Source organism: Nycticebus coucang, chromosome 12 (genome assembly GCF_027406575.1).
Source record: "Nycticebus coucang isolate mNycCou1 chromosome 12, mNycCou1.pri, whole genome shotgun sequence".
Classification (NCBI taxonomy): Eukaryota; Metazoa; Chordata; class Mammalia; order Primates; family Lorisidae; genus Nycticebus; species Nycticebus coucang.
In genome coordinates this window covers 16,814,294-16,841,110 of record NC_069791.1, presented here as the reverse complement: position 1 = coordinate 16,841,110, position 26,817 = coordinate 16,814,294, and the positions used below count along the sequence as shown (strand labels likewise).

The following is a 26,817-nucleotide window of genomic DNA, read 5'->3' as shown; positions in this document are numbered from 1 at the left end:
TCTCACTCTTGCTCAGGCTGATCTCAAACTCCTGAGCTGAAGCAATTCACCCACCTTGGCTTCCCAGAGTGCTGAGATTACAGTTGTGAGCCATCTCGCCTGGCCCCTGACATTTTATATAAATAAATCATACAATATGTTGCCCCTTTGTGGGTATCCGGCTTCTCTCCTTTAGCATAGAGTTTTCAAGGTTCAAACATGTTGTAGCATGGATTATAATTTATTTTTTAATAACATTATATTTTAATGCTGTATAATATTCCACTTTTGAGAGGCATTTACAATATATATATATGTGTGTGTTGTAAATAAAGCCACATCAATATCTTCATGCCTCTAATTCATCTATTCTCTTGAATTATTTCCTTAGAATAAATTCCCATGGGTGGGATTACTGGGTCAAAGGGTATGAATATTTTTTATAGCTCTTGTCAATATTGCTCTCAAATTGTGGTGCCCAGAACTAAGTGCAATTCTGAGATGTATTCAGACAGAATGGGGTACTGTGGGGCTATTAAGTTCTCAAGGTCTGAACAATATATCATCCTTTAAATCCAATAGCCTAAGAATTTACTAGCTTTTTTTGTTGCTATGTAAGTGTGACTCATTGGCTTATAGCCCACTGAGGCTCTTAGATCTTTTCCTAGGACTTTATATTATAAAGCAGGGTTTTCATATGCTCTAGGACTCAGGTAGTTTTTGAGGACTCCTTGACTTGAATTTAGTACAGTATTCTTAGTTATCTTTTTTTCTTTAGCAGTGGATGTCCTAACAAGCTCACGGGAGGTATGGTTTATTGTAGCCTTAGCTAAGAACTGCAGATGGCGCTATAAGGCTGTCACAAAGGTAAAATATGTCCCTCTTCTATCCCCTTCACTTTTTTTTTTTGTAGAGACAGAGTCTCACTGTTCCGCCCTCGGGTAGAGTGCCGTGGCGTCACACGGCTCACAGCAACCTCTAACTCTTGGGCTTACGCGATTCTCTTGCCTCAGCCTCCCGAGCAGCTGGGACTACAGGCGCCCGCCACAACGCTCGGCTATTTTTCTGTTGCAGTGTGGCCGGGGCTGGGTCCGAACCCGCCACTCTCGGCATATGGGGCCGGCGCCTTACTCACTGAGCCACAGGCGCCGCCCTCCCCTTCACTTCACTTCACTAAGAGAGAATCTGGTAGAGGCATCTTCTTAGCAGGTTCATTACCAGAGTTCAGTCCTCCCCTTTTATTGAGAATGAGTCAGCAACTGTGAAGTTGGGATTGGGGTGTTAAGGCAAGCTCCAATTGAGGCGTGTTTTTCAGTTGTCATTGAATCTGCTTAGGGGAATCTGTAGCAGTCTATTTCACATTACAGCTCTGTTTGACACACATCTTATGCCACTGATTTGGCTTTTGAAGCTCACACCCTAAGAAACTGATTTTTGTTTTGTTTTGTTCCGTGTTCCTTGTGATCTTGTTCTCTCAGTTACTGCAAGGGATCAAAATTTGTTCAACTGTTTTTTTATTTTTATTTTTTTTTAAAGAGTCTTACTATGTCACCCTCAGTAGAGTGCTGTAGCATCACAGCTCTCAGAAACTTCAAACTCTTGGGCTTAAGCGATTCTCTTGCTTCAGCTTCCCAAGTAGCTAGGACTACAGGCACCCACCACAATGCCCAGCTATTTTTTTGTTGCACTTGTCATTGTTGTTTAGCTGGCCTGGGCCAGGTTCCAACCTGCCAGCTTTGGTGCATGTGGCTGGCGCCATAATACTATACTAGGGCGCTGAGCCTGTTCAACTTTTTTGGACAGAGTCTATGTCCTTGGGTAGAGTGCATTGGCATCACAGCTTACAGCAACCTTAAACTCTCAAACTCTTGGGCTTAAATGATTCTCTTGGCTCAGCCTCTGCTTTTTGTTTTTTTGTTGTTGTTTTGTTTTTGTGAAGATGAATTTTTGATTTTTGTTTTTTTGTTTTTGAGACAGAGTTTTATTATGTTGCCCTGGATAGAGCGCCATGGCGTCACAGCTCATAGCAACCTTAAACTCTTGGGCCTAAGCGATTATTTTGCCTCAGCCTCCTGAGATTCAGGGACTACAAATGCCTGCCATAACACCTGGCTATTTTTTGTCGCAGTTGTCGTTTTTTAGCTGGCCCGAGTTGGGTTCGAACCTGCCAGCCTAGGTGTATGTGGCTGGCGCTGTAACCACTGTGCTACAGGTGCCGAGCATAAGATGAGTTTTGGACAACAAAAGTAGAAAACTTATGTAGGATTCTAGCTAAATAAGATTTCATTTCAGCAATTTGTTTCTCATGTATTTTTCATTTTCTTCCTAATTCTCTTTTTCCCCACTTCACCCTTTCCATAGTCCATCTGCTTATATTTGCAAACTGTTATAACTCTAAGCAAGAACCTTGGAACTTCTGATTTTAAACCTTACAGACAGGCTGGGTGTGGTGGCTCAGACTTGTAATCCTAGCACTCTGGAAGGTAGAGACAGGTGGATTGCTTGAGCTCCCGAGTTTGAGACCAGTTGAAGCAAGAGCAAAACCCCGTCTCTAAAAAAAAAATAGCCAGACATTGTGGCGGGTGCCTGTAGTCCCAGCTACTTGGGCGGGTGAGGCAAGAGGATCGCTTGTGCCCAAGAGTTTGCGGTTGCTGGGAGCTATGACACCTCGCAGTCAACCTAGGGTGACAGTGACCAAGTGAGCTGTCTCAAAAATAAACAAACAACTTTGGCCAGGCACCATGGCTGATGCCTGTAATCCTAGCACTCTGGTAGGCTGAAGCGGCTGGACTGCTTGAGTTTACAAGTTGGGCACCAACCTGAGCAAAAGTGAGACCGCGCCTCTACTAAAAATAGAAAGACTGAGGCAAGAGGATCACTTGAGCCTAAGAGCCTGAGGTTGCTGTGAGCTATGACGCCATGGCACTCTACCCCGGGTGACGGCTTGAGACTCTGTCTCAAAAAATAAAATAAAATAAAATAAAACCTTATGGACAACAGAATAAAGCAGTGGCCTATATGGGACAGTTGGAAGGGAATAATTTTAACCCATTCTGTGTCAGACCTCAGTCCCATTTCTGGGCTGAGAAAGGTTGTTTGGAACATCTGCCAGGCAGGAACTGAGTTAGTATGTGACCTGACTTTGTAAGCACCACCTAACAGGGTACCAATAGGCTAGGCACTTTTCAGGTGAATCATTACCAAGAAGGGAATGGGAAGGGATTGGGGAAAATATGTATGTCTTGGCTCGGCACCTGTGGCTCAAGCGGCTAAGGTGCCAGCCACATACACCTGAGCTGGTGGGTTCGAATCCAGCCTGGGCCCGCCAACAATGACGGTTGCAACCAAAAAATAGCCGGGCGTTGTGGCGGGCGCCTGTAGTCCCAGCTACTTGGGAGGCAGAGACAGGAGACTCACTTGAGCCCAGGAGTTTGAGGTTGCTGTGAGCTATGATCCACGGCACTCTACCCAAGGCAACAGCTTGAGGCTCTGTCTCAAAAAAAGAAAAAAAGAAAGAAAATATATATATATGTTTTCTGATCATATGTTTCCCTATCACAGATCTAAAGTCCAGTGATGCTCTGGTTATTCCCCTCCACCTCCAGTTTAGACTTGACTTTCCTGCCCCTCCTTCCACACCCCTACCCACCAGTTTAGACTTGGCTTCTCTTGCTTTTTTCTCCTTTTCCCCTCCAGGGTCCACAGCACAGAGTGTAAGTTTATTGCTTTTCTTTACTTTTGCTTTTTTTGAAAGAGTCTTGCTTCCTCACCCTGGTTATAGTGCAGTGGCATCATCACAGCTTACTGCAACCTCAAGCTCCTGAGTTTAAGCAATTCTCCTTCCTCAGCTTCCCAAGTAGCTGGGACTACAGGCAGGTACCACCATGCCCAGCTATTTTTTTTCTATTTATGGTAGAGATGGACTCTTACTTTTGCTTAGAGCTGGTCTCCCAAAATTCTGGGATTACAGGCATGAGCCATTGTGTCCAGCCAGTTTATTGTTTTTCTGTATAGAGTAACTGGGTTGGAAAGCAAATAACTGCTCAGTCCAGGTGAGTGGTGCCAGATTATTTTATATTCAGTGCCTGGGAATTCATTGCCCCTTAGCAATTGTGATCACTTGCACAAGTAAGAAGACTGACTGATCTTTTTTTTTTTTTTGTAGAGACAGAGTTTCACTTTATGGCCCTCGGTAGAGTGCCATGGCATCACACAGCTCATAGCAACCTCCAACTCCTGGGCTTAAGCGATTCTCTTACCTCAGCCTCCCAAGTAGCTGGGACTACAGGCGCCCACCACAACGCCCGGCTATTTTTTTGTTGCAGTTCTGCTGGGGCCGGGTTTGAACCCGCCACCCTCGGTATATGGGGCCAGCGCCTTACCGACTGAGCCACAGGCGTCGCCCAGACTGACTGATCATTTCAGACCCCTCTCCCTTCAAGCTCTAATTCTTCTCCATCAATGTATTTCTGGTTTTGATGTTCCTATCTTTGCTGATGTCACTCTTCTTTCTTGTGATTCTTTTTCCTTTCTGCTAATCCACACCCAGTAATCTTCAACTCTTGGATTCCTTCTGTATATTTTTTTTGTTTGAGAGTCTCTCTGTTGCCCTGGGTGGAGTGCTGTGCCATCATAGCTCACAGCAACCTCAAACTCATGGGTTCAGGAGATCCTTGTGCCTCAGCTTCCCATGTAGCTGGGACTACAGGTGCCCACCACAATGCCTGGCTAGTTTTTTCCATTTTAAGTAAAGATAGGGTCTCACTCTTGCTCAGGCTGGTCTCAAGCTCCTGAGTTGAAGCCATCTACCCATCTCAGTTTCCCAAAGTGCTAGGATTACAGGCATGAGCCACAGCACCAGGCTTATACTGTTCTATCAGTTTCCTGTATATTGCTATACAGTTGTTTTCATGTTTGTAAATCTTCTCTTCTTAACCATATAGCAAAGCTCCTCGAGAGCAGGGATTGTGTGTTCTCCCAATACTAATAGCAGGATGTTTATTAAATGTGTGACCTTAGGTAAATTATTTAACAATTTTGAGTTTCAGTTTCCTCATTTGTTACATCTGGATAATGATGCCTGCATCACAAAGATATTGAGACAAATGACACAATGTGTTGAGAGTGCTTTATAAACTATAAAACATTTTACAGAGGTTAAGGCATTATTTTTTTTTTTTTGGCTGGGGCTAGGTTTGAACCTGCCACCTCCGGCATATGGGACCGGCGCCCTACTCCTTGAGCCACAGGCGCCGCCCTGGTTAAGGCATTATTTATTTTTTCTTTTTGTTTTTTCTTTCTTCATTTTTTAAAGATGGTGACAGAATGTATAATGAAAGAACATGCCAAAATACTATGAATGGGCCAGATACGATGGCTCATGCCTATAATTCCAGCACTTGGGAGGCTGAGGTTTGAGACCAGCCTGAGCCAGAGCGAGACCCCCCTGTCTAAAAATAGCTGGGCATTGTGGCCGGCACCTGTAGTCCCAGCTACTCATGAGGCTGAGGCAAGAGAATCGCTTGAGCCCAGGAGTCTGAAGTTGCTGTGAGCTGTGATGCCATTGCACTCTACCCAGGGTGACAAAGTGAGACTCTGTCTCAAAAAAAAAGAATCTCGGTGGCACCTGTGGCTCAGTGAGTAGGGCGCCGGCCCCATATACCGAGGGTAGTGGGTTCAAAGCCAGCCCTGGCTCAAACTGCAACAACAAAAAAAAGAATCAAAGTACTATTAATGTATTTAGAGTATAGCAGTGTTAGTTATATCCTGATACATATGAACAAATTCACTAACAATCAAATTCAAGTTTTAATTTACCTGTAGGGGCCGGGCACGGTGGCTTACACCTGTAATCCTAGCACTCTGGGAGGTTGAGGCGGGTGGTTTGCTTTAGCTCATGAGTTCGAGACCAGCCTGAGCAAAAGTGAGACCCCCGTCTCTACTAAAAGAAATAGAGCCCGAGTTGGAGGTTGCTATAAGCTATAATGTCATGGCACTCTACCGAGGGTGACAGCTTGAGACTCTGTCTCAAAATAAATAAATAAATAAATAAATTACCTGTAGGGCACTCACACTGTTTCAGATTTGAGTTTTGGTTTTGGCTCTGCTAATTATTCTGTGATGTAACATAGCTTTCAACACCTAATATACAAGTGAAAATTTGGGTATTTGGGCCCAGTTTTCTTTTTTCTTTTTTAGAGACAGAGTTTCATTCTGTCGCCCTTGGTAGAGTGCTGTGGTGTCACAGCTCACAGCAACCTCCAGCTCTTGGGTTTAGGCGATTCTCTTGCTTCAGCCTCCCAAGTAGCTGGGACTACAGATGCCTGCCACAACGCCCAGCTATTTTTTTGTTGCAGTTTGGATGGGGCTGGGTTTGAATCTGCCACCCTCACTGAGCCATAGGCGCAGCCCTTGGCCCAGTTTTTGATCCTCAGTTCAGTTATCTATAAAATGGGAAATGCTGACTTACTCAAATCCTTATTTATTTATTTATTTGAGACAGAGTTTCACTATGTTGCCCTCAGTAGAGTGCTGTGGCATCACAGCTCACTGCAACCTCAAACTCTTAGGCTTAAGCGATTCACTTGCCTCAGCCTCCCAAGTCGCTGGGACTGTAGGCACCTGCCACAACGCCCAGCTATTTTTGTTGTTGTTGTTGTCATTGTTGTGGCAGGCCCAGGCCAGGTTCAAACCCTCCAGCCCCGGTGCATATGGCCAGCGCCCTAGCTGCTGAGCTATGGGTGCTGAACCACAAATCCTTTTATTTATTATTATTTTTTTTTTTTGTGGAGACAGAGTTTCACTTTATTGCCCTCGGTAGAGTGCCGTGGCGACACACAGCTCACAGCAACCTCCAACTCCTGGGCTTAGGCAATTCTCCTGCCTTAGCCTCCCGAGTAGCTGGGCCTACAGGCGCCCGCCACAATGCCTGGCTATTTTTTTGCTGCAGTTTGGTCGGGGCTGGGTTTGAACCCGCCACCCTCGGTATATGGGGCCGGGGCCCTGCTCACTGAGCCACAGGCGCCGCCCCACAAATCCTTTTATTTTATTTCATTTATTTATTTTTTGAGGCAGAGTCTCACTTTGTCATGGTGTCATAGGTCACAGCAACCTCAGACTCCTGGGCTCAAGTGATTCTCTTGCCTCAGCCTCCCAAGTAGCAGGGATTATAGGTGCCCCCACAAAACCAGCTATATTTAGAGACAGGGGTCTCGCTCTGGCTCAGCCTTGTCTCAAACTCATGAGCTAAGGTGATCCGCCTGCCTAGGCCTCCCAGAGTGCTGGGATTACAGGTATAAGCCACTGTGCTTGGCCTGTCTATCTATCTATCTATTTTTTTCTGAGACAGAGTCTCAAGCTGTTGGCCCTGGGCCATGGCATCATAACTCACAGTAACCTCCAACTCAGGCTCAAGCCATTCTCTTGCCTCAGTTTTTCTATTTTTAGTAGAGATGGGGGTCTTGCTTTTGCTCAGGCTGATCTCACTCAAGAGCTCAAGCAATCCACCTGCCTCGGCCTCCCAGAGTGCAAGGATTATAGGCATGAGCCACAGTGACCGTACTTTGGAGTCAGAGTTTCATTTTGTTACCCTTGGCAGAATGCGATGACGTCATAGCTCACAGCAATCTCAAACTCTTGGGCTCAAGTGATCCTCTTGTCTCAGCCTCCAGAGTAGCTGGCACTACAGGTGCTCCCCACACCTGGCTATTTTTAGAGACCAGGTCTTGCTTTTGCTCAGGCTGGTCTTGAACTGCTGAGCTCATACAATCCACCCACCTCAGCCTCCCAGAGTGCTAGTATTACAGGGGTGAGTCACCACACCTGGCCTCAAACACTTTGATAGAACTTTGTAGAATTAATGTTCAAAGAAACATTAATCCTGGCCAGGTGAGGTGGCTCACGCCTGTAATCCTAGCACTTTGGGAGGCCAAGGTGGGCAGACTGCTTGAGCTCTGGAGTTTGAGACCAGCCTGAGCAAGAGTAAGACCCCATCTCTACTGAAAATAGAAAAACTAGCCGGGTATTGTGGAGGGTGCCTGTAGTCCCAGCTACTTGGGAGGCTAAGGCAAGAGGATCCCCTGAGCCGAAGAGTTTGAGGTTGCTGTGAGCTACAATGATGCCATGGTACTCTACTCAAGGTGACAGGGTGAAACGTTCTCCAAAAAAAAAAAAAGAAAGAAAGAAAAGAAAAAGAAACATCAATCCTGCAAAAAAGTCTCTTGGGTGGGGGTGGGGGTGTTCCAGCTACATATGTAGCCTGCTCAATTCAATATGAACAAAACACATTACCATATTAAGTACTCCCAGAAGAAACCAGTTTAACGTGATTTTCAACTAGTGCTTCCCAAACTTATCTGGACACAGAATAGTTTTCTCAGATAGCATCTTTTTAGCATCCTGTGAAACTAAATTTCTGTAACTCAAAATTTGGACTGCCAAGATGAATATTCTTAGGTACTAGCGGTAGTATAGGCAAAGGAAAAATACAATCTTAGATGTTCTCTACTGTTTTTTATGTCTGTTGTGATTTGTAGCTTCAATGGATGCTTTAAAAAATTATGTTCCTTATGGTTATCAAGTCTCTACGATGATGAATTAAATTTCTGTGACTCTTAGACTATAGCTTAATTTAGCCTCTTTCCCTCCAGAATAAAAACTTGGAATCTGGCAATCAATCACTACAATACTAATTATCAACTCAAAGCAAAAACACTAGGTGGCTCACGCCTGTAATCCTAGAACTCTGGGAGGCTGAGGCAGGTGGATTGCTTGAGCTCACCCGCTCAAGACCAGCCTGAGCAAAAGCAAGACCTCATCTCTACTAAAAATAGAAAAACTGAGGCAAGAGGATCACTTGAGCCCGAGTTGGAGGTTGCTGTGGAGCTCTGACACCACAGCACTCTATCCAGGGTGACAGCTTGAGACTCTCGTCTCAAACAAAACAAAACAAAACAAAAACACTAAAGCTAAACTGAGACATATGTATACTATTTCAAAATGATCTTTTTAAAGAAATCCTTAACACTTACTCTAATCATTCAAGAAATTAGGTTGTTTTGTGTTTTCACAAATACTATATGGCACATTTATTGCAGCATTTCTTTTCCTCCCATATAATTTATACATGAACTTTGAACAATTTGCAGTTATTTCAAAGCACTTAGCTATCACTTTGTTTTATTGTGAAGTAAAACATGCACATACTTGGAGAACATATATATAATATAAAGAATAACAGTATAATTATTGTCCAGGTCAAAAAAGTATTTTGGAAACATTTGTTCAAAGTCCTTTTAGAGAAGTTGAGTAGTGCATGGACAAAGGGTGAAGGTGGGCCACGAGTTGCAGTATCCCTTTTGCTAACTCCACACAGTAAGACATATGCTTTATGCAAACACCCTCCTTGGGAAGCAGATAGTTTGGGGGTAAAATCTCTGTGAGGTCAGCACTACTGCTTAGCAAAATGTTCCTTTCAACCACACTCAGAATGCTCCCTTGGAGGAAATGTTAAATACAATATTCTCCATCTCATTAGATTTCTAGTGTTTTTATTTATTGTTTGCTTTTTGTTTATTTATTTATTTAGAGATAGGGTCTTGCTTGCTCTGTCCCCTGGGCTAGAGTACAGTCATGTAATCAAAGCTCACTGCAACCCCAAACTTCTGGGATCAGGCAATCCTCCTGTCTCAGCCTCCCAAGTAGCTGGGACTGTATGCATTTGCCACCATGCACGGCTAAATTTTAATTTTTGTAGAGACAAGGGTCTTGTTTTGTTGCCTTGTTGCACATACTGACCTCCAAGTCCTGGCCTCAAGTGAGGCTCCTGCCTTAGGAGGAGCCCTCCTAATGCTAGGATTACAAGTGTGAGCTACCACACCCAGCTACCAGTGCTGTTTTTTTTTTTTTTTTTGTAGAGACAGAGTCTCACTTTATGGCCCTCCGTAGAGTGCCGTAGCATCACACAGCTCACAGCAACCTCCAACTCCTGGGCTTAAGCGATTCTCTTGCCTCAGCCTCCCGAGTAGCTGGGACTACAGGCTCCCGCCACAACGCCGGCTATTTTTTGGTTGCAGTTCAGCCGGGGCCAGGTTTGAACCCGCCACCGGCGCCGCCCAGTGCTGTTTTAATAGTTCTCAGAGATTGGGCCTAGGGTTGCTCCTTAATCTACCTCCCTTCTCTCTCTCTTTTTTTTTTTTTTTTTTTTTTGAGACAGAGTCTCACTTTTTGCCCTGGGTAGAATGCTGTGGCATTACAGCTCACAGTAACTCAAAATCTTGGGCTCAAAAGATACTCTTGCCTTAGCCTCCCCAGCAGCTAAGACTATAGGCGCCCACCATAATGCCCAGCTACATATATATGTATTTTATTTTGAGACAGTCTATGGCGCTCTGGGTGAGTGCCATGGAGTCACAGCTCACAGCAACCTTGGGCTTTAGCGATTCTCTTGCCTCAGCCTCCGGAGTAGCTGGGACTACAGGTGCCCACCACAACGCACGGCTATTTTTTGTTTATAGTTGTCATTGTTGTTTGGCAGGCTCGGGCTGGATTTGAACTCATCAGCCCTGGTGTATGTGGCTGGCGCCCTAGGTGCTGAACTACAGACACCGAGCTAATGCCCGGCTATTTTTAGAGATGGGTCTCGATCTTGCTCAGGCTGGTCTTGAATCTGTGGGCTCCACCCACCTTGGCCTTCCAGAGTGCTGAGATTACAGGCATGAGCCCATGGTGCGGCCCTCTTGACAGATTTTTTTTTTTTTTTTGAGACATAGTCTCACTATGTCGCTCTCGGTAGAGTGCTATAGCGTCACAGCTCACAGCAACCTCAAACTCTTGGGTTTAAGCAATTCTCTTGCCTCAGCCTCCTGAGCAGCAGGGCCTGCAGGCGCCCGCCACAACGCCCGACTATTTTTTGTTGTAGTTGTCATTGTTTTTAGCTGGCCCAAGATGGGTTCGAACCTGCCAGCCCCGGTGTATGTGGCAGGCACCCCACCCACTGAGCTACGGGCGCCGCCAACTTAACAGATTCTTTTTTTTTTTTAGAGACAGAGTCTCACTTTATCACCCTTGGTAGAGTGCCATGACATCACAGCCCACAGCAACCTCCAACTCCTGGGTTTTGGAAATTCTCTTGCCTCAGCCTCCCCAGTAGCTGGACCTACAGGTACCTGCCACAACGGTCGGCTATTTTGTTGTTGTTGTTGCAGTTTGGCTGGGGCTGGGTTTGAAACCACTACCATCGGTAGATGGGGGTGGCGCCCTGCTCACTGAGCCACAGGTGCTGCCCAACTTAACAGATTCTTGATCAGCATAAATGAGTGCCTCACACATGTGGGACACTGGCTTGAAAGATGCACATGTATTAAGAGATGCTAGATGGTTCCCGCGCTGAGGAGGTTGGGAGTCTTTCTTGGAAGACAGAGGAGTATTTAACAGAAACATTCGACGGCGGGCGTGGCTTACCACAGCCGTACAGTGGTAGACCCGGAGCCAAGCAGATCAGAAATCCGACCGTTCAGAAACTGACTTGGGCAGTGGGTGGAGCGGGCAACGCCCCGCCGGGACAGAGAACCTTCTTTCGCTCTGGAGGTTACCCTGCCCCAGGGGCGTCCTCCTCCTGACACCACCTCCTCGCCAGTCTCCTGGGACTCCCAGGAGGCTGAGCGACAGCGTTCGTCGTCGTTGGTAGGTCTCGATGTTTCCTGCAACTGGTGGCTCTAAAATGGCCTTGGGGACAAAATTTGGGTCGGGAAGGAGGAAAAGAGGAAAGCGGCATAAAGTCCCCCAGGTGGACTAGTCAGTGGCAAAATGGAGGGTGGCCGGACAGTCCCGGCCCAGGCGAAGAGGAAAAAGTTGCGCGGGCGCGAGGTTTCTTTCAGGCGTCCGCCTTCGGCCACCTCCGGGACAGTTTCGGCTCTTTCCGTCAGTTCCCGCTCAGGCCCTCGGTGCCCCGCACGTGCTATCCCGAGCCACACCGCCCGTTTTTGGGGGTGTATGGGCCGTTCTGCACGCGGACCCGAACTTGTGTCCTACTCGTTTCCCCCCTTCCATCTAGTTTATCCCCGATCCCACTCTTCCTGCTCCTTCCTTTTTTCAGTAATTCTCAATCCCCGGTGACGCCCTAGCTCCCATAACTCAGGCGCGTGAGCTGGCGAGATGCGAGAGACCAGGTCCGGAGAGGAGCGGTCACCAGACCTACAGGAACCCGCTCCTCCCTTCGAGTCTTTCCACTCGACGGTCTCCAGCGCGCGCGCTGCCTCGCTCTCGGAGCCGTGCTCGCGCGCCCGTTGGCTACAACGGCCTCGAGGTCGGCGGGCCGGGTTCGCGCCTACTCGAGCACGCGCCCTGCGCGCTGGCTGGCTGATGCGCACGCGCCCGAGAGGGCTCCGGGGCGGGGCGGGGCGAGCAGCTAGCGCTCTGGGGAGAGTCGGTGTGGGTCCGCTGGCGCTTCGGCCCCCAGCCGCGGCTGAGATCCCTGCCAGTTCCCCGGCCCGGGAGGAAAGCCGGGAAGGCGGTCGTGGGGGCAGGGCGGTGTCCGGTTCTCGGCAAGCTGAGGGAGGAGCGCGGCGACGGCGGCGGCTCTAGAAGAGGAGGAAAAGGAAGCGGAGGATCTTTCCTCTTCTCAGACCCCGAAGCGTCTGGGACGTAGAGCCCGGAACGAGGGGGACGCGGCGACTGCGGTGCCCAGTCTGAGGTGAGGCCGAGGGTGTTGGGCGGAGGATTTGGCTGGGGCTCAGAGGGGCACAGAGGTGCAGAGATCGGATTCGAAGGAGGGAAGAGGCGGTGGGGGCAGTTGCTGGGGGTTGGGAGACCGAAAATAGAGGGACGTGAGTCCTTTGGGACCAGGAGTGCCTAGAGGGTGGAGGGTTTTTCGGGTCCGCGGGCCGGCAAGGCACACGGGTCCTAATTGGGAGTTTAGAGAGGGATAGGCCAGGGAAACAATGGAGTGAGGGGAGCTCTGGTGTGAGCGTGTGTGGGGCATTGGATTTTAAGAAACCACGAGCGAGATCGAAAAGAATGGATCATTTGGTATGAGAAGTACAATGAATAGGGAATGCAGTGGGGATGCGTAAGGTCATGTGCGTGGGTGTCCGAGGTCCTTAGGATTTGGGGGGCAATAATGGGATTTGAAAATAAAGGGATGGAGGGGCATTCTTGGAAACGGAATAGAAAATAAGGCAAAGAGAGGCAGAGATATACAATAGATTTAATTATGGCTTGAATTAAAGCAGGGAGATCCAGTCAGAGAGTATAGGTGGGTAGGACTAGAGTGTATCTTTATCCTAATTCATAGAAGATGATTGGGTTCTTATAAAAAGTGGATCTTTCTCAATCTTGTCCCTCTCCCTATGCTGAGGAGTACAAGCTATTCTTTTAATAATTTGAGTGTCATTTATAGTCCATTTTATTGAGAAAGCATGACTGTAAAATTTATTTTCCCCATTTAGGTTACTGTATGTCATTTTAATGAAGCAGGAGAGGATAGATCACCAAAAATATCTTGCTTTGAGTGAGGTCAGTGATAATGCAGAGTTTAGGGTGTTTAGGGGGAATCAAGAGGTTGTATATTTGTTTTTAGTTGGACCAAAAGCTAATAATAGGCTTGCTAAAATCTAAGTTATTTGTACTTCGTTAGAATTGCAATTTCTCACTGAGAAATGTTCTTCTACCATCTTGCTACTGGTTTTATGCTTGTGCGAGATGCGAAATGTCCTGCCTCAAGAAATTATTTTCTTGATGCTGACTTCAGATTAGCAGGCTGCCTCATATCTTCCAGTTTGAATTAAGGTTATTTGAGAATGTTGTTAAAAAGTATTTCTGGAGTTAGGATCTTTGCATTTCCTTAAAACTTGGATGTCCAGACCAAATTTAGAATGATACTGTACACTAGATTAAAAAAAAGCAGATTTTGAAATTGTAGTTATCATTCCTTATTCATATATAGTCCACGTTAAACTTTATTTGTTTAGCATTAAGTTTTGCTGACTCATTTAACATTTTTGGACATTCATAAGTTTATATTTCTCTTGGATGGTAGCATTAGTCTGCTTTATAAAAGTCCACATAATGATCTAAATTGTCACTTTTCTTACATGTTATGAAAACTGAACAAAGCAATAAGTGAGTGCAGTGTCCTTGTTAGTGATAATGTGGCTCTTTATTGACGTCTTTCAGTGTGCTAACATTTTTTTCATGTATTACCTCATTTAATCCTCACAATTATTTCTTTTGTAAATTAAGAAGCTAAATAATTTGCTAATGTCACACAGCTAGTGAATAACAAAGCTGGATTCAGATCAGCTTTATTGGATGCCTTTAAATGATCACTCTCATGATCTCTTCTCTTTTTGCTCCACACTCATCTTAGTTGTAGTAAAGCAGCATGAACTGGTTGAAACTTGGGTCTGTTATGGTTAACAGAGATTTAGCTGAGGATTGGGTTAGTAGGCTACATCTGTAGGGTTATGGAAAGTGTACTGCTCCTGTGATTCAACAAAGCTAGAGTCCTAATGACAGGGCTAAAAAACATCTTCTTGCTAAGAATTTGTCCTGTGAGCACACTTAATTTTCTGTTAAGGCTTGTGTGGCTGAAGTACTGTGCAGATGTGGCACTTTTGTAGAAGTCAAGATAGCCAGTTGTGGAGCCAAAACCAATTAACTCTGGAAAACAATTGAAAACTGCTCAGTGCTCAAGGGCCCTCCAAACACCTGTTGAACCCACAGTTCGTACTGGCATTACCTCTATAGATAGGATCCTCTTAGAAACCGGGAGTGAAACAACTAGAACTGAGGGAAGCAGCTGGGGCCTGAGGGAGGAGGAAGTTACAGGCCAAAACATTAGCATAGCCTCTGGAGGCTGATCAGGCTACAGATACTAGTGAATGGCAGGAGGGGAGGGAATTTTCATTTGTTGAGCATTTATGTATGCTTTAGATGTATGTGTGCTTTATGTGTATTACCTGATAAGATAGTTGTAAGTATTATCATTTTTCAGAGGAGGTTCAGAGGATTAAGTAACTTGCACAAAGTCAATAATGGTAGTGAAGGAAGTTTGTATATAATGTTTTTTAAATTGCTGCTTGCAGTTTCCAGTTGTAGGGTCGCCATATTAAATCTGGGGACTAAAAGTCACTCAGATCTACCTTCCTTCTCTGTTAGAAGTGAAACTGATGGGCGGCGCCTGTGGCTCAAAGGGATAGGGCACCGGCCCCATATGCCAGAGGTGACGGATTCAAACTCAGCCCTGGCCAAAAAGTGCAAAAAATAAAAAGAAGTGATACTGATCATTTCAGTCTTGCTACTTTCATTGGAAACTGGAAGGAAAGCTTGTATTTCTCTGATTTAGTTGATCGGAAAGGGAGTCCATTCCATTTATTACTTTACAAATGATCCGACAAATATATGTGGTAATTCTCCTTCCTTGTTGCTTAGTGTATATTTGCAACAACATGAAAATATCACATCCATCTTTCCTATCCTGAGGTCTTGACTTTCAAGGTAAGTCATCTAGATTCTGTAGGATGACAGTGAAGCATGCTTGTTAAAAATGCTTTTACTTCTTTGATATGTTATTGCCACAAATGTTTGATCATTGTTCTATCTTGGTTACTTTGTGTTCCTTTTTTTTTTTTTTTAAGTTTTTTTCTTAGAGGCAGGGTCTCACCCCATTGCCCAGGCTGGCCTCAAACTCTTGGGCTCAAGGATCCCCACACCTCAGCCTCCTCAGTAGCTGGAAATAGAGGTGCATGCCACCACCACACCTGGCTAGCTTGGTTACTTTTTTTTATTTTTGTAAAATACACATAACAGAAAATTTACCATTTTAAGTAATGCCACAGATCACTGGTATTAAGTGCATTCACATTTCTTGCAACCAACACAACCATCCATCTAGAGAACTTCATTTTTCCAGATTGAAATTCTGTACCCAATCATTTCTCCTTCTCTTCCTAGCCACTGGCAACCACCATTGTACATTTCTGACTCCATGAATTTGACAACCCGTGTATGTGTATAAGTAGAATCATCATTTGACATATGTGTGTAAGTAGAATTATACAATATTTACTATTTTGTATGTGGCTTATATCTCCTAGCATGTCTTCAAGATTCATCCATGTTGTCGTATGTGTCCTAAGTTTCCTTTTAAGGTGAATACTATTCCATTGCATGTATATATCATAGTTTATTTATCCATCTTCAGTGGACATTTGGATTGCTTCCACCTTTTGACTTTTGTGAATAATGCTGCCATGAACATTGGTATGTACACATCCCTGCTCTCAGTTCTTTGGGGTATATATATGGGTTTAGTGAGCCCATGCTAACCTATGTTTAGTTTTTTGAGGAAACCTGGTTACTTTTAGATGGTGGCTTTGTTATATGTTTACCCGAAGATAGCACTTGGCCTTATGTATGAGGGATGGTGCTTCCTCTAGCACAAGGGTCCTCAAACTTTTTAAACAGGGGGCTAGTTCACTGTCCCTCAGACCGTTGGAGGGCCGGACTATAGTTTAAAAAAAAAAAAAACTGTGAGCAAATTCCTATGCACATTGCACATATCTTATTTTGAATTAAAAAAACGGGAACAAATGCAATATTTAAAATGAAGAACAACTAAAGTTAAATCAACAAACTTATCAGTATTTCAATGGGAACTATGGGCCTGCTTTTGGCTAATGAGATGGTCAATGTCTAGTTCCATATTTGTCACTGCTAGTTGTAACAAGTGATGCAAGTGTGCATCAGTTAGTCCCGAGACTGAGAGGAGGAGTCGAGAGACAGGAGGGGAGTCGGAGAGTGCTGCACACATTCCACACATGCACACTGTAGCAGGACAGGCAGGCAGCTGTAGCAAAAACACCCGGAGGGCCGGATCAATGTCCTCAGAGGGCGCATGTGGCCCGTGGGCTGTAGTTTGAGGACTCCTGCTCTAGCGCATTGATTTTCATCTAGTGTGCCTTGGCACACTGTTGCACCATGATAGTATCTTAGATGTGTTGTGAAAAATTTTAAAGATCATTAAGTTATTTTCTTTTTTTTTTTTTTTTTTTTTTTTTTTTGTAGAGACAGAGTCTCACTGTACCGCCCTCGGGTAGAGTGCCGTGGCGTCACACAGCTCACAGCAACCTCTAACTCTTGGGCTTACGCGATTCTCTTGCCTCAGCCTCCCGAGCAGCTGGGACTACAGGCGCCCGCCACAACGCCCGGCTATTTTTTTGTTGCAGTTTGGCTGGGGCTGGGTTTGAACCCGCCACCCTCGGCATATGGGGCCAGCGCCCTACTCACTGAGCCACAGGCGCCGCCCTCATTAAGTTATTTTCAAAAGAGGGTCAAATCACAGTAAGTATATTCTTTCTTTTACTTTTTTTTTTTTTTTTAGAGACAGAGTCTTACTTTGTCACCCTCCATAGAGTGCTGTAGCATCATAGCTGACAGCAACCTCCTGCTCTTGGGCTTAGGCAATTCTCTCCTGAGTGGCTAGGACTATAGGTGCCCGCCACAGTGCCTGGCTATTTTTTTTTTTTTTTTTTTTTTGTAGAGACAGAGTCCCACTTTATGGCCCTCGGTAGAGTGCCGTGGCCTCACACAGCTCACAGCAACCTCCAACTCCTGGGCTTAAGCGATTCTCTTGCCTCAGCCTCCCAAGTAGCTGGGACTACAGGCGCCCGCCACAACGCCCGGCTATTTTTGGTTGCAGTTTGGCCGGGGCCGGGTCCGAACCCGCCACCCTCGGTATATGGGGCTGGCGCCTCACCGACTGAGCCACAGGCGCCGCCCGACTGGCTATTTTTTTGTTGCAGTTTGGCTGGGGCTGGGTTCAGACCCGACACCCACAGTATATTGGGCCGATGCCCTACTCACTGAGCCCACAGGTGCTGCCCTCACTTTTTTTTGAGACAGAGTCTTAATCTTTTGCCCTGGGTAGAGTGCTGTAGTATCACAGCTCAGAGCAACCTCCAACTCCTGGGCTCAAGCGATTCTCCTGCCTCCGCCTCCCAAGTAGCTGGGACTACAGGCCCCCTGCCACAACGCCTGGCTATGTTTTGATTGCAGCTGTCGTTGTTTGGCAGGCCGAGCTGGATTTGAACCTGCCAGCTCAGGTGTATGTGGCTGGCGCCTTAGCTGCTTGAGCCACGTGCTGAGCCTTCACTTTTTTTTTGTACAATATAATTTGATTTGCGGAATTTAACTATAGGTTCAGCTGTGCCATGAGATAAAAAAAGGTTGAAAAACACTGCTGTAGTGACTTTTCCTATATTGCTAGCAGTATGCTTGTAGTGGAAATGATTCAAAAGGAAGTATTTTACCCAGTTTTCATGTATCCAGTATGGAAGGAACAATTTGTTATATGCAGTTTTTTCCCGTCATACTTGCAAAAATGGATGATTATCTTAAACACACTGTGTGTCTATGAAAAATGTGTCAGTAGTGTAGAACATTTTTAGTACACTTTGCTGCCTTTGAAATTCAGGGTATTTTTTTTCATTTAAAATGTTTTACATGTTTGAGCTGTTGGTTATTGCTTACCTGCTGTATCTTTTCTTCATTGGAAAACGTTCGAATGCCTGGCATATGCTTTAAATAGTTTAAGTAGGTAGTTGGAATACACAGACAGAACAGGAAGTAAAATTGATAGAAGTTATTTGTTTGACTCTATTTTCTCTCCCCGCATATACAGTATATGAGTTGTCTCATAATGTCATAATAACAGGTTGCAATAGCTGCTGCAGTAAACTGCCGCGTAGGATGGCTCTAACTTCCCATTTCATTTTTTCTAAATGTCACATGAAGGTTAATTATCCCTGTATCTTGCTTCACGAGGTTATTGGGCTACAAAGTGACTTCAGACTAATATGCTGTTTTCTGGGAGTCTTATAGGAGGCTTAGTGAGCCCATGCTTACCTTGCAGGTGGTAGTGTACCTGAAACCCAGGTTAATTGCCAGTTGAATTGGTTCTGAAATATTTCTAAAGATCTGACATTGGTAAACACTTTAGGTTGCTGGATATTAAGGATTGGCCAGAGGTCAGTATTCCCTCTCCATGTTGGTCACATCTAGCATGACAACCTATAGGAGTGGATTTCTGAAACATACATCATCTTCTACACAGATTCTATAGGAGCTCCAGGCCCTTAAAACATTTCTGCAGGGCCTTAGAATATAGATTTTATCTTAAAGATAACTTTTCTGAGGCCTTTGTCCTATGACTAGTTTGTGATTAGGCCCAAGTTGATTGGAGTTTTTTGGGATTCTTACTGGTCCAAACCCTAAATGACAACTTTGGATTGTTGGTAAGGAAGATTTTTACATCACTTTGTTTTTTTTGAGATAGAGTTTTATTATGTCACCCTCGGTAGAGTGCTGTGGCATCACAGCTCACAGCAACCTCAAACTCTTGGGCTTAAGCAATTGTCTTGCCTTGGCCTCCCAAGTAGCTGGGACTATAGGCGCCTACCACAACGCCTGACTATTTTTTGTTGTTGTAGTTGTCATTGTTGTTTAGCAGGCCCAGGCGGGGTTCGAACCCACTAGCCCTGGTGTTTGTGGCTGGTGCCCTAGCCACTGAGCTACAGCACTGAGCCATGGCTATTTTTTTGTTGTTGTTGTTGCAGTTGTCGTTTAGCTGGCCTGGGCCGGGTTCAAACCCACCAGCCTCGGTTTATGTGGCCAGTGCTGTAACTGCTGTGCTAACGGGTGCCGAGCCTACATTACTTAATTAGCACGATGACATGATTACTAGTTATAGAGAGAGAGAGTGTGTGTATGTGTGTTGTTTAGAGTTGACTAAAAGGTATTGGAACTGAGGAGAAGGAGGTTTGTGATGAGGACATATACAGGGTGGATATAAAGTTTGTGTGCAATTTACTATGTTAAACTATTTTCTTTTTTTTTCTTTAGAGACAGAGTCTCACTTTGTTGCCCTTGATAGAGTGTCGTGGCGTCACAGCTCCCAGCAACCTTCAGCTCCTGGGCTTAGGTGATTCTCTTGCCTCAGCCTCCCAAGCAGCTGGGACTACAGGCACCCACCACAACACCTGGCTATTTCTTTGGTTGCAGCCATCATTGTTGTTTGGCGGGCCCAGTCTGGATTCGAAGCTGCCAGCTCATGTGTATGTGGCTGGCGCCTTAGCTGCTTGAGCCACAGGTGCCGGGCCGTGCCTGGCTATTTTTTGTTAGAGTTTGGCTGGGGCTGGGTTTGAACCCACCACCCCCAGTATATGGGGCCAGCGCCATAGTCACTGAGCCACAGGCACCGCCCTATGTTAAACTATTTTAAATTGCACACAAACTTAATGTCCACCCTGTATGTATGATTGTGGGTGAATCAGGGTAGATAAGTAATATATCTTTTGTATGTGAAGATACTGCCGATGATAATATTTCCTATTGACTTAGGACTGAAAAGATCAGTTTTGCAGTCTTTTCTATCTTAAATGACTTGCTGCTGTTTTAAGGCTACCACCAGTAGTAGAGCAATAACTTTTCCTTCAGTTATCCACTTGGTCTCTGATTATAGGCATGTCAATGTGATTAGCCCACTGCTGTCTCTACTAGCTTACTGTTTAGCCTGTGGCAGAAATAATTCTTATCTTGTTTGGTTATCTTGCTACGTCTTTATAGTAATTTGCCTTAGTAGCCTACCTGCTTGAGCCCTTTGTATAAAGATATCATCATAAAGAGTTTCCATCACATTTGATGAAAACAGTGAAACTTATCTATGACTTATATGGGATGACAGGAAGCTAAACTATTGTACTTGAGTGATAGATGGAACAGACCCACCACAGAGATAAGTTGGCCATTTAGTTTATACCCAAACTTGATGTTTCTTTTCTTTTTTTTTTTTTTTTTTTTGTGTGTGGTTTTTGGCCGGGGCTGTGTTTGAACCTGCCACCTCCAGCATATGGGACTGGCGCCCTACTCCTTGAGCCACAGGCGCTGCCCGATGTTTCATTTTTTTTTTTTCTTACTAGTCAGTACACACTAGGTCTCTCTTCCCCTCCTCTTTTTCTCTTGTCCAGAATATACCTTGAACATAGCTATGGTTTTTTTTGAGGTAGAGTCTCATTGTGTCACCCTCGGTAGAGTGCTGTGGCATCACAGCTCACAGCAACCTCAAACTCTCGGGCTTAAGCAGTTCTCTTGCCTCAGCCTCCTAAATGTCTGGGACTACAGGCATCCACCACAACACCCGGTTATTTTTGTTGTTGTTGTTGTCGTTGTTCTTGTTGTAGTTGTAGTTGTCATTGTTGTTTAGCAGGCCCGGGCCAGGTTCAAACCTACCAGCCCAGGTGTATGTAGTCAGCGCCCTAACCACTGAACTATGGGTGCCAAGCCCATAGCTAGGTTTCTTGAGACAGTTACCGAATTTCATCTGAAGTTGACAATGCTTTAAAAAAGGCTTAATTAGGGCGGTGCCTGTGGCTCAGTGAGTAGGGCACCGGCTCCATATACCGAGGGTGGTGGGTTCAAACCCAGCCCCGGCCAAACTGCAACAAAAAAATAGCCGGGCGTTGTGGCGGGTGCCTGTAGTCCCAGCTGCTCGGGAGGCTGAGGCAAGAGAATCACATAAGCCCAAGAGCTGGAAGTTGCTGTGAGCTGTGTGACGTCATGGCACTTTACAGAGGGCAGTAAAGTGAGACTCTGTCTCTACTAAAAAAAAAAAAAAAAAAAGCTTAATTAGTTGGGTAATCTTCAGCTCTTTGACTACTCAAAAGTTGTATTTCAAGTAGGAATTTTAAAAATTTATATTTTTACCTGTGTTATTAGTTTGCTAGCCCATAATGTTATAATGATCCTGTAAGTTAGACTACAGGATATTATTATGTGATGTTATTGTAATTTGAGAGCACAGAAAATAATGCAACAACAATGATTACTAAATGTGCGCTTGGGCACATGAGATACAAAAAGCTTCTGAAAAAAGGAGGGATATTTGGTACTTTCTTTTTTTTTTGTAGAGACAAGAGTTTCACTTTATTGCCCTCGGTAGAGTGCTGTGGCGTCACACAGCTCACAGCAACCTCCAACTTCTGGGCTTAGGTGATTCTCCTGCCTCAGCCTCCCGAGTAGCTGGGACTACAGGCGCCCACCACAACGCCCGGCTATTTTTTGGTTGCAGTTTGGCCGGGGCTGGGTTTGAAACCGCCACCCTCGGTATATGGGGCTGGCACCCTGCTCACTGAGCCACAGGTGCCGCCCGATATTTGGTACTTTCATTTTGATTACTTGTTACCTGAAATCCTAACAGTTCAGTAAGATTAAGTATGATTATATTCAATTCTTACATGATTGTATTTTTGACTGGGCTGTAAAGCAGAGAACACGTGATTCTTTTCACACCCTACTGGCTAATTATTTTCATTGCGAAACAGCCCCCAGTTAAATTATTAACCAACTTGACAGCTGAAGTTTTTGATACCTGAAATGTGGATCTGCTGAATGGTGTTAGTTATGATCAGGCCAATACTGATAATGTATTTCCATGTGTAATATTTTCAATATTTTTCCTTTAATTTCTTATTAAAATAGGGGAGCTGTATAACAGGTTAGTTAAGAGCCCAAGCCATTGCGTGTATAAGTCTTGCTTTGAATCTCTACTTATTCCTTGTAATGACTTGGTGAAGTCATTTAATTTCTCTGACCTGTGTTCATATATCTGTGAAATGGATGAAGGAGTGGTCCTTGCTTACAGAGTTGTCATGACTGTTGGATTTTATTTTTGAGGTGAAATTCACGTAACATAAAATTAACTGTTGCATGCTATGTAACTGTCACCTCTATCTAAAAGTTCCAGAACTTTGTCATCACCACCAAAGGAGACCCCATACTCATTGAGCCTTCACTCTCCATTCTCCTCTTCCCTGTCTCTGTTAGCCACTTATTTGCTTTCTGTCTGTGGACTTACCTATTCTGTATATTTCAAATAAATGGAATGATTCAATATGACCTTTCGTGTCTGCCTTCTCTCACATGATATTATCAGTGTCATTCCTTTTTTATGGCGGAATACTATTCCATTGTATGGATATATCACTTTTTTCCTCCTTTTTTAAACAGTTGTGGCCATTCTTCTATGTGTAATATTTTCTTGTGATTTTTTACATTTCTCTAGTGACTAGTAATGTTGAGCATTTTTTCATGTCCTTATTGGCTATTTGTATATCTTCTTTGGAGAAATACCTGTGAAATCCTTTGCCATTTTTAAATTTGGTTGTCTTTTTATTGAATTATGACTGTTGAATTTTGGTTACAGTTTGGCCGGGGCCGGGTTTGAACCCGCCACCCTCGGTATATGGGGCCGGCGCCCTACGGACTGAGCCATAGGCGCCACCCATGACTGTTGAATTTTAATGGCTATAAAATATGTAGTATATGTGGTATGCACTTAATAAATATTAGCTTATGCTATAATTATAATTATTTTTGCTACTTGTGGCCTGAATTGGAAGGAAATTTTGCCTGGTTTTTGCAAGTAGGAGTGGAGGGGCAACAAAACCTATATTATTGTCTTTTTAAAAATCTTTTCTTGGAGAGAGTGTCTTGCTCTCTTGCCCGGGTAGAGTGCAGTGGGGTGATTGTAGCTCATATCAACCTCAAACTCCTGGGCTTAAATGATCCTCCTATCTCAGCCTCCCAAGAAGCTAGGAGTACAGGCATACACCACCATGCCCAGCTAATTGTTTCTGTTTTTGATAGAGACGGAAGATAGATGAATGAAAACAGGAGATCAAAGTAATTATTAATTTAGAACTTTACCTTCTAGTCAGGATTGAACCATCTAGACTTAATGAATATATTCTGCCAAGGTTATAGGATAGACATGCTCATTTCATTATGTCATGTAGAGTGGGACAGTAGCTTTAAGCAGAATGTTGAGAAAGCCATATGCAAGTCTGAATTGCTTATTTTCTTGGAATAAACAATGGAAAGTATATGCATTCCAGAACTAGTGATTATTCAAATCCTTGCAGGCCCTTTCTCCTTGTGCTTCCTGTCTTTGTCCTGGACTCCTGTCTTTTGTGATGTGCTTTTACCCATTCTATGAACTCTGCCTGTAAAGCCTTGTAAGTGAAACCCCAGTGAGAATGGCCCACATCACAAAATCTCAAAACTGCAGATGCTGGCGTGGTTGTGGAGAGAAGGGAATACTTTTACACTGCTAGTGGGACTGCAAACTAGTACAACCTTTCTGGAAGGAAGTATAGAGAAACCTCAAAGCACTCAAGCTAGACCTCCCATTTGATCCTGCAATTTGACCCAGAAGGAAAAAAATCCTTTTATCATAAGGACACTTGTACTAGACTGTTTACTGCAGCTCAATTTACAATCGCCAAAATGTGGAAACAGCCTAAATGCCCACCAACCCAGGAATGGATTAACAAGCTGTGGTATATGTATACCATGGAATACTATTCAGCCATTAAGAAAAATGGAGACTTTACATCCTTCGTATTAACCTGGATGGAAGTGGAAGACATTATTCTTAGTAAAGCATCACAAGAATGGAGAAGCATGAATCCTATGTACTCAATTTTGATATGAGGACAATTAATGACAATTAAGGTTATGGGTTGGGGAAAGCAGAAAGAGGGACGGAGGGAGCGAGGGTAGGGCCTTCGTGTGTGTCACACTTTATGGGGGCAAGACATAATTGCAAGAGAGACTTTACCTAACAATTGCAATCAGTGTAACCTGGTTTATTGTACCCTCAATGAATCCCCAACAATAAAAAAAAAAAAAAAAAAAGCCTTGTGAGTTGGTGACCTTTTAAGCCTTACTGAATTCTCTCAGGTGGAGGAAAACACTCCTTTTAGGTTTTTAAATCTTTCACATACTTCACAATAGCACTTACTCTAATGTACTTTTAAAAAATGCACATTAAATTTTTTTAAAGCAGGGCATGCACATGGTAAACAAAATTGAACAGCATAGAAATAAACAGTGTAAATAGTTTCCCAATTTTCTTCCAAAGGTAATCACTGGTAGCACTTTCTTTTTTTTTTTTTTTTTTGCAGTTTTTGGCCACGGCCAGGTTTGAACCCATCACCTCTGGTATATGGGGCCAGTGCCCTATTCCTTTGAGTCACAGGTGCTGCTCACACTTTCTCTTATATATATTTCCGGAGATGTATATTATATCATAATATAGGTGTCAAGTGGGGTTGATAGAAGAATTTTTGTAGTGTATGAAATGCTTATATTTACTCTTTATTATATTTATTTATTGTAATTTATAAATACTGAAAAAAATTCAAGCATTATTGAAATCTATGGAGTGTAAAGCAAAAGGTTTCCTTTACGTTGGTCCCTGACACTTTCCAAATAACTCTTCACTCCAGAGTAATCTCTGTTATAAGCCTAGTATGTGTCCTTTCAGATTGTTCCACTTACACTTACATACCTATGTACTTATTTAAAAGTATGTATTTTTGTATGTGGGTTTTTTGTTTTGTTTCATTTTTTAAATAGAGATGGTGTCTCTCAATATTACTTAGGTCTATGGTCTGTAACTCCTGGCCTCAAGTGATCTTCCAGCTGGCTTGCCAAAGTGCTGGGATTACAAGCGTAAGTCATCATGCCTGGTCTGTACTGTCATTTTCTACAATATTTTATGTATTTATTCTGTGATGTTTTTTCTTCTTCTTTTTTTTGTAGAGACAGAGTCTCACTTTGTCCCCCTTGGTAAAGTGCTGTGGTACCACACAGCTCACAGCAACCTCCAACTCCTGGGCTTAGGTGATTCTCTTGCCTCAGCCTTCCGAGTGGCTGAGACTACAGGCGCCTGCCACAACGCCTGGCTATTTTTTTATTGCAGTTTGGCTGGGGCTGGGTTGGAACCCACCACCCTCAGTATATGGGGCCGGCGCCCTACCTGCTGAGCTGATGTTTTTTCTTCTTAATAACTATTTGTTAGATGTTTTTTTTTTCTGTTAGTACATACATAGCTGTTTTATTCTTTTACCCTCTGCATGATATTTATTCCATAATAGTACAGGTACCGTTTATTTAACCATATCCAATTGATGGATATTTATACCGGGTATATATATATGTTTCTAACAATGCATCAGTTAACACTTTTTATATGTTTCTTTTGAGGCATATGTGAATGTTTCTCTAGACTGCTAGAAGTGAATTGCTACATGAAAGGTATGCTGTTCTAAAAATATTGGAGAATACTGCCAAATTGCCTTTTTTTTTTTTTTTCCTGGAAATTGTGTCTTGCTGTGTTGCCCTGGCTAGGATGCAGTGGAGTCATCATAGCTCAGTGTGGCCTCAAACTACTGGGCTCAAACAGTGTTCCCACCTCAGCCTCCCAAGTATCTGGGACTAACAGGCTGGCTCCATGATGCTTGGCTAATTTTTCTTTTTTTTTTTATTGTGAATTCACTGAGGGTACAATAAGCCAGGTTACACTGATTGCATTTGTTAGGTAAAGTCTATCTTGCAATCGTGTCTTACCCCAAAAAGGTGTGGCACACACCAAGGCCCCACCCCCCTCCCTCCTTCCCTCTCTCTGCTCTCCCCTTCCCCCACCCCCACCATGACCTTAATTGTCATTAATTGTCCTCATATCAAAATTGAGTACATAAGATTCATGGCCTGGCTAATTTTTTATTTTTATTTTTTTGAGACAAGAGTCTCATTTTGGCACTCTGAGTAGGGTGCTGTGCTGTCATAGCTCACAGCAACTGCAAGTTTTTGGGCTCAAGTGATCATCTTGCCTCGGTATTTCTATTTATAGTAGAGACGGGGTCTTACTATTGCTCAGGCTGGTCTTGAACTTCTGAGCTCAAGCTATCCTCCTGCCTCAGCCTCCCAAAGAGCTAGGAT

At 44.1% G+C, this 26,817-nt stretch overlaps 2 protein-coding genes across 7 annotated transcripts in view; both read left to right on the top strand.

The window, feature by feature from the left end:
* Positions 1–26,817, top strand: part of DNAJC22 (DnaJ heat shock protein family (Hsp40) member C22) — an 88,336-nt gene that overhangs the window by 22,633 nt on the left and 38,886 nt on the right. For 3 of the 6 annotated variants that reach the window (XR_008373147.1, XR_008373146.1, XR_008373144.1), the window contains one exon: positions 15,931–16,020. The exons of 1 other annotated variant lie outside the window; for it this stretch is intronic. The gene's annotated coding sequence lies outside the window, so the exon portion shown is untranslated. Of the gene's footprint in view, positions 1–757; positions 1,771–15,930; positions 16,021–25,478; positions 25,549–26,817 lie in introns of those variants that run through there. 2 more of the 6 variants (XR_008373145.1, XM_053554108.1) reach the window with 2 other exon arrangements.
* Positions 10,187–26,817, top strand: part of SPATS2 (spermatogenesis associated serine rich 2) — a 132,068-nt gene continuing 115,437 nt past the window's right edge. The window contains exon 1 of the mRNA XM_053554106.1: positions 10,187–12,670. The gene's annotated coding sequence lies outside the window, so the exon portion shown is untranslated. The remainder of the gene's footprint in view (positions 12,671–26,817) is intronic.